This window comes from Spinacia oleracea, chromosome 1 (assembly GCF_020520425.1).
Source record: "Spinacia oleracea cultivar Varoflay chromosome 1, BTI_SOV_V1, whole genome shotgun sequence".
NCBI classification, from domain to species: domain Eukaryota; kingdom Viridiplantae; phylum Streptophyta; class Magnoliopsida; order Caryophyllales; family Amaranthaceae; genus Spinacia; species Spinacia oleracea.
Window position 1 is genome coordinate 80,784,918 of NC_079487.1, and position 7,183 is coordinate 80,792,100.

General features: G+C 34.9%; 1 long non-coding RNA gene across 1 annotated transcript; it reads right to left on the reverse strand.

Annotated features, from left to right (window-relative positions):
* Positions 1-235: 235 nt before the first annotated feature.
* On the reverse strand, positions 236-4,383 carry LOC130466243 (uncharacterized). Its single transcript, XR_008926272.1, has 4 exons — positions 4,228-4,383; positions 4,026-4,119; positions 2,222-2,275; positions 236-606 (listed from the first exon to the last, which is right to left on the reverse strand). It is a non-coding gene; the product is annotated as an uncharacterized lncRNA (long non-coding RNA).
* Positions 4,384-7,183: the final 2,800 nt, after the last annotated feature.

The following is a 7,183-nucleotide window of genomic DNA, read 5'->3' on the forward strand; positions in this document are numbered from 1 at the left end:
TAGGGAACGTCTTGATTTTGTATTATGCGTCGACAATTGCGACGACTTTCGATGTCCCGAAAATTATCAAGGCGTCGAGATTCTCGACGCCTTCTAGTGTCTTGAAATTAGTTCTAGGCGTCGAGAAACAAAAAACTAAACATGGATCAAAAAAGTATGTCGACGCCTTTCTGGGTCTTTATACTAGACATTATTTGTCGCCCACATTTGTTCTCGACGCTAAGGTATCCAAAGCTTTTGTTAAAACCCATAGTACATTCATGTTACTAATTAATTAGGATCTAGCAATAAGTACGGTACAAATTCACATTACTAATTAACTAGGATCTAGCTATATACTTATTTAAAAATGATGGTTCATAGTAGCTAAATAAAACTAAAGCCTAGAAAACTAAAAACCATAGTAAAAGAAACTAAAGCCTAGAAAACTAAAATCCATAGTAAAAGAAACTAATCCTAGAAAAACTAAAATTCATAGTAAAATAAACTAAAGCCTAGAATAACCAACTAGGATATAGACGATTGTTTGTAGTACGTAGCTAATATGAAGCTCAAGTGTCCCAGGCTTCTTCATTCTTTCGTTGCACCTTTATCACGTTGGACGGCCTTCAAAGAAAAATGCAAAATGTAATAAGTACAAATAAAATGTAACAAGTGCACAAGGTAAAGAAAAGAGGTAGAATAATATAGGCAAACCAAAATGTAACAAGTACAAAGAGCAGTTGCAGTTTCAGAAGGTGTTGAATGCAACTGAATAATTGACTAATTGAGCTGGCTGACTAGATGAATGCAGGACAAATTCTGCAGCCATTTCTGTAACTAAACATCATAATGTATATACGGATGTTGTTCAGAACAGTTGCAGTTTAAAAAGGTGTTGACACCAAGGTTCAGTTTTCCAACTACTGTTCCGGAAGAACAAAATTTGTTGATAACATAAGTTTGGATAGAGAAGTGAGGTTCATTCACATTGATTCTTTAAAGCTAGTGACTGCTCCTACCTCCATTACTCTTTACCCACTATTGAATCTGCAGCTCTAGAAGAGAGCTGCCAGCTTCATGAAACCATAAAAGAACTTCAAGCAATTGTTGTCCAATTAGAAGAGCAACTAAAAGCATATAGAGGAAAAGAGGATGCTTAAAACGCTGATATTGAAAATATATCAAAACAAAAGGTCAGTCTTTTCCCCCCCAGTTTATAAGCTTGGTTTTTTCCTGAATTCCGCAGCAGGAAAAACTCCAGTTCTCTAGGAAGCACCACGACCACCACCACCAACAACAACAACAAATCCTAGTTCTCTGGAAAGCGCCTCACACGACATTTAACAAGCAACATATAACCTATTAGATCATAGACTGCAAAGACAATCTACTTGTCAAGGCGGTCAGTGTCTGGACGACAGTTTCAAATCGGTTTTTCAGGTGGTTTTTCTGGCCTACCGACTTTCCAGCACCTACTATATGAATTGCTATTCCGGAGATCAACACCAGGTAGTTAAGTCATCAGAAACTGCACTACAGTAGGTTAGGGAGATAGGGTAACGGGTGTTAAAGAGGAAATACCTAGCATTTTCCTACTGCCTTACAACCAATATACAAATAAAGTAATCCGCAATTCTAACTTTATTCACTAATTACTTGGAGGAAATTTATCAGTCGTATCTGCTGCTTAATAAAAATAATTTTTTTATTTTATACAGACAAGCTCATATTCAGAAACATATCATTTCTGATCACACCATGTAAAATGACAAACTGCTGAATGAGGACCTTCATTCAAATAGTCTAGCTCTATTGGAAGTTAGGAATTTAGCTTGGTCCTAAAGAAAAATGTGACACGGATAACATGTTTCTTGAATAAAACGAGGGCCTTAGAAGTTGTCTATTGGAGGTAAATGGTTCGTGTCAATTGGTTAAAACTGGTTGTCTCATCCGTCTAAACCAATACAGCACGGTCTATAATAGAATAGCTTAATTAGGCAGTCACGATCTTCATCATGGGAGTCCGACGGAGAAACAATTTCAAGGATTATTAACTAGTAGAAACTGAAACTGAATAAGGCAGGGGAGAAAAAGGAACACAAGTACACAAACATTTCATCAAACACATTGCAATAAACACGTATAATCAGACAATAATTACTTAGTCAAAACATGTCATATATCTATCAAATACATTCAGTACCGGTTAAACAGATCAACACGGAACACAAAAACTTACTTTGTTTCTCAAATACTGTGGATATGTTGACAAGGATTCAATCAGAGCATGCTCCTGTCATGTAAACATGAAATACTGTTAGACCCCAAAGAAATTATTAACTAATGAATGGTAATTACCAATTATTAACTAATCATGCCCATGTTCGCAACTATAGAACATAAGAAGAAAGCTACAACAAGGGAAAAAATTATTGAAAAGCATACTTGCAGAGTTGCAGCCGATTTGATGACATACAAGATACTTAAACTTTAGAAGAAAAATCAGTGGTAATAGTACACCAATTATCAACAAGGCATACAGACAGCATAAGGATCAGTCAGAAACTTGGATTACTAGTGATGTACATACAGTTTCAAACTCCCTTTCAGATTGAAATTTTTTAAATGCCTAGTTTTATGTTGCTAACAAGTTGCGTCTTGTATGTTCTGTGTTGCAGAAGTAGCCTTAAACATTACTGATCCTTCTGATGGGTTTGAGTATGTACACTACATTGTTCAGCAACGTCCACATAGTATTTCTGCCTGGAATAGCTATTACCGATTAGTCTTAAGGAACATAATACCATCATATTTCTCTTAAAACGTGGCGTCCCTGTTTATTTGGATTTCAAGCTGTAATCCTATTGATTTTATAAATAGGCTTGAACGACAGAATTATACTATGAGGTCTATAGTTCATTTTAATGTCTTCGATGATTGTTGTTTAAATTGAGATTATTTAGGGTGTATTATTTAAGTTAAGCTAATATGGTTCCTATAAGTCTCTTCTGATAAGTTTAATTTAACTAGTTCCAACATGTTCATATAAATTAAATTCAGTTGAATAGAACACACCTTTAGTGAAATTTTAAGTCTCTTCCTTGCAAACTTCCTCTCGTTTTTTTGATCTCTCATTCTGTTTTTTAGCACCTGCCCTATATCAATGGTTCTCAAATTCAACAATGTTATAAACTATGTTATGGCCTTTATCTCTCATTCTAATTTTTGGCACCTGTTGTTTATCTCTCATTCTGTTGCAAATATACACGATAGTGTCTTTATGGTCTGTCTTTTCTGTCAATAATATAGGTTCAAAACTTTCTAGTAGCAACATCAGACATCTCCTTGTACCCTGAATTCTCCTCAGATACTAACTATACCTAAAAGGGACAAAAGGCAACAAGAAGGAAGAAAAAGATAGTTGGCCAAGTATTCTAAATTTATTTTCCACTTATTTGTTAAGTTACATAATTGTCCAATTATCATAATCTGAACTCCTGTCTTTCACAGTTCAATTCAGGCAAGCTCAACCAAACATGGTGGGCTGTGAAGAGTCCAGGCAGCCCCAACTCCTAAGTTAATTGTATTGTTCGATCTGTATCTTGTTTTTTGTTGAATGTTGAAAATGGTTAACATATGAGCATAATGGTTATCCTTCATTTCAGGTTCTGCCATTATTGTAGAACACCAATACCTTGACCAACTCTACCCATTTTCCAATAAAAAAAACAACAATGTCCTCCTCCAAACTCTGGTATAAGTATGTTCTAACTCCAAATAACACAACCATTTTGAATCCACCAAAATCTATTCTAAATACGTTCCAACTCTAGAAAATAGCAATTATCAGTCACCCTAACAAAATTCAATTGTGACATACAACTTCAAACTACCAAAACTCAGAAATCTTAGAATCAACACACAAGAAATTATCATCTATATCAGCACAACAAGGAGAAACACATGAATCAAAACAACCAAATTAACCCCAAAACACAAAATAACCCAAAATAGTAGCCGAGAATAATATACTAAATTACTACCTGTGCAACAATACCTCAGAAATTTAGCACAAAATTGAGCAGCATACCCCTTTGAAATCCAGCACATGAAGTGAAATTGAGTCGTTTTTTGCCACTGACTCGTTAGGATGATGAAAGGGAGAAGATGAAGAAACGAAATATCAGATCAAAAAAAAGAATAAGAGGAAATTAACAGCAGATAATTAGAAGAACGTAGACAAACCTGAATATCAATGGCAAAGACACAATTGAGAGTTTCGGATTTGCATAGGAGAAGTTGTTCTTTTGGGAGTTTTCGCTCATTAGGGTTTGAGCGAGAGTGATATGCGTGATGGAACGGTTAAGGAAATTTGTAGTTTTAGCACTCAGTAGAATAGCTAAATATTTTTTTAATTGGAAGCGCAAAATTCTAATTTTCAGGAAATATTAAACACGCGTCCAAATAAGTTAACATGTGCAAGGCACATGTATTTATGACGCCAAACGACGCCACCAGAACTGTCGAATAATTCTTCGACGCCATAAGGCGTGTAAAAAGCACGGAAAATATTTTCCGCCCCAACGCCATCCTCTTAGCGTCGAGGTCACAACGTCTACAAATAGGTTGTTTTGTAGTAGTGTCTATAATCGTAGTCATAATCTCCAAATCATATCTCCATCTACCATATGGAGTACCATACTTGTAGTAATTAGGAATACCATTTTCCATATGCATATCCCGAAATCGGTTCTTAAGTTCTATGTATGTGTTCTTGGAAGGTAAGCAATGAATAACCATCTCTGCCATAACATCTTTCTTCCTTAATTCAGGTAGGTTCTTCACTGTAGCAAAGTAATTGCAGGCAAACTCAATCTTCTTCACATAAATGTGTGGGGTCTCACAATCTAGCTTCTCTAGGTTTCCTAGATTTGCGTACTTTGAAATCAACATCTTAACCCTGAAAGTTAACAACTACAAAGTCTTACTAAAGTGTTCCAAAAACAAAGTAAGTTCGCTGAGCCATACAATTTCAATGCACAAGTACATGCTTAATCATGAATCGTGATGCAATTAATCACATAAAGCAAAACAAAACATGATCAAACTTAAATTAAAAGATCACAAAAATCAAGGCATAATCACATAAACACTTGATTAGAAAGGCATACTTAAACCAAACGCATACTTAGACTAATTATACCCTTCTTATTCTACCCATTCCTCACTTAGAAAAATAAATAAAAATATTCGAATTTAATTTAAATAAATAACTTCAAATATTCAAGAAATTATTAGAAATTAAAATCGAAAATTTAAAATAATTAATCGAATAATTTAATTAATTCGATCATTTTCAAAAATAATTAAAAGAATTAAATAATTAAATAAATAAATATTTAATTCGGAATTTTCGAAAACTATATATTTTTTTTAAAATTCGGAAAATCCGAAAATAAATAAGATTTTTTTTTTTTTTGAAAATTTAATTCGACTTTTGTTCGAATTTAATAAATCCGAAAAAAATAAAATAAAATCGATAAATGTTCAAATAACTTAAAATAATTAGTATTTGACTTTTTAAAATATTGAGTACACAAAATAGCATTTTGACTTTAGGAAAACAATTTTCAAAAATCCTAAAGATCCGCAAATACCACTTTGTAGTATGGATTTCTACAAAGCAGCCTTAGTCTCCGATTACCACTTTGTAGTATTACTTACTACAAAGAAAGAATGAAACTAAGCTCTAGTATACCACTTTGTAACACCCTAATAATTCCTTGCTTTTTATAAAACATTTTCCAACTTAAAACACAGGAATTACCAAGATATTACCGCCACCGTGATAACGGCTAAGGCTATTTACCAGAATTATGCAGCGGAATAACTAACTTTCAAACACATTAAGTAAATAGTTAATGGTTATAAAAACAAGCTGGAACCACTGAGGCCCAATCCAAAATAAACCGTTTAAAAATCCATTAACTGAAAATAGTAGTCATGACTTTAAAATAAAATAAAGAGTTTATAAATTACGGAAGAACGAAACTCTCAACTCGAATCCCATGATAACTTCTCCCGCAAGTTATCTCTACAAACCTGCTTTATTGAAAATCTACTCCCCAACAACGCAAATGAAATTGATGGATCATCATAGGGTCATTAGGGAAAAGGCCATGACCAGAAGACATGAAGCACGAAGTCAGCGAAAGCTGAGTACGAACAAGCTAGAATAACATTCTATCCTAACATGCTTCACTCGACAATATTAAATAATCAACATGCAAAAGCCATGTAATAAACAGATAAACATGGAGACAAGACTCGACACATGACACGACTCTTGACTCACAATTTAATAAAAAGTAACTTCGAACGGGTAAAGTAAAGTATCCTCAAAAGGAAAGAAAGGGTGATGGGATCCCACCATGTGTAGACACCTACTTTTGTCCCCATTCCCGAAAAGGAAATGTTCGATGATGAAAGCGTAAATCTCCACTTGACAACGCATCTCCTATAAAATAACGAATCTCAATTCCCCTTTTCATTTCACCCGAAACCTGCTATTTATGGAAACCTGCTAAAAATAGTAACTGCCGTAAAGGGTAGCTTCTAAAAGTGGCAAGTCATAAAAGATAGAAACCTGTCAGAATTAGGTGTTGCACTCCAACATAAATCCTAAATGAGAAAGGAAACTGCGAGAATCCTATTCCTAATATGATTCGGAAATAAGAGTTACGTATTAATTAAAATCCTAACGAGCCTAGAGTTCGTAACGGGCCCAGACGCATTCCGTCATGAAATTGATACGCGCTAAAAGACTCGATTAAGTCTCAAACTCTACGGATTTCAGGAATCCGAATCTGACTAAGAAAACAGCCCAGACCCTATTTTCAACGCCTGGCTCTGGGCGCCGAAATCTTCGGCGCCCAGGCCTGGGCGCTGAAAATACCTGGGTACGTGTTTTTTCCTAATTCTTTGTGGATTAGAACTCTGCAACTCTATCTTTCCACGGACTCTTCCCTATAAATACAGCCCCAAATTCGACGTGAAAAGGACACACACACAATTCATATTCTGAGTATTGACTCCAACCCTTAGCCTAAGCCTCACGCTGCGAAATTGTTCACGCGTTCTGTCGCAATCGATCCATAAATCGAACAGAACGTATCCTTTCCCATAATTTGAGATTCGTTAA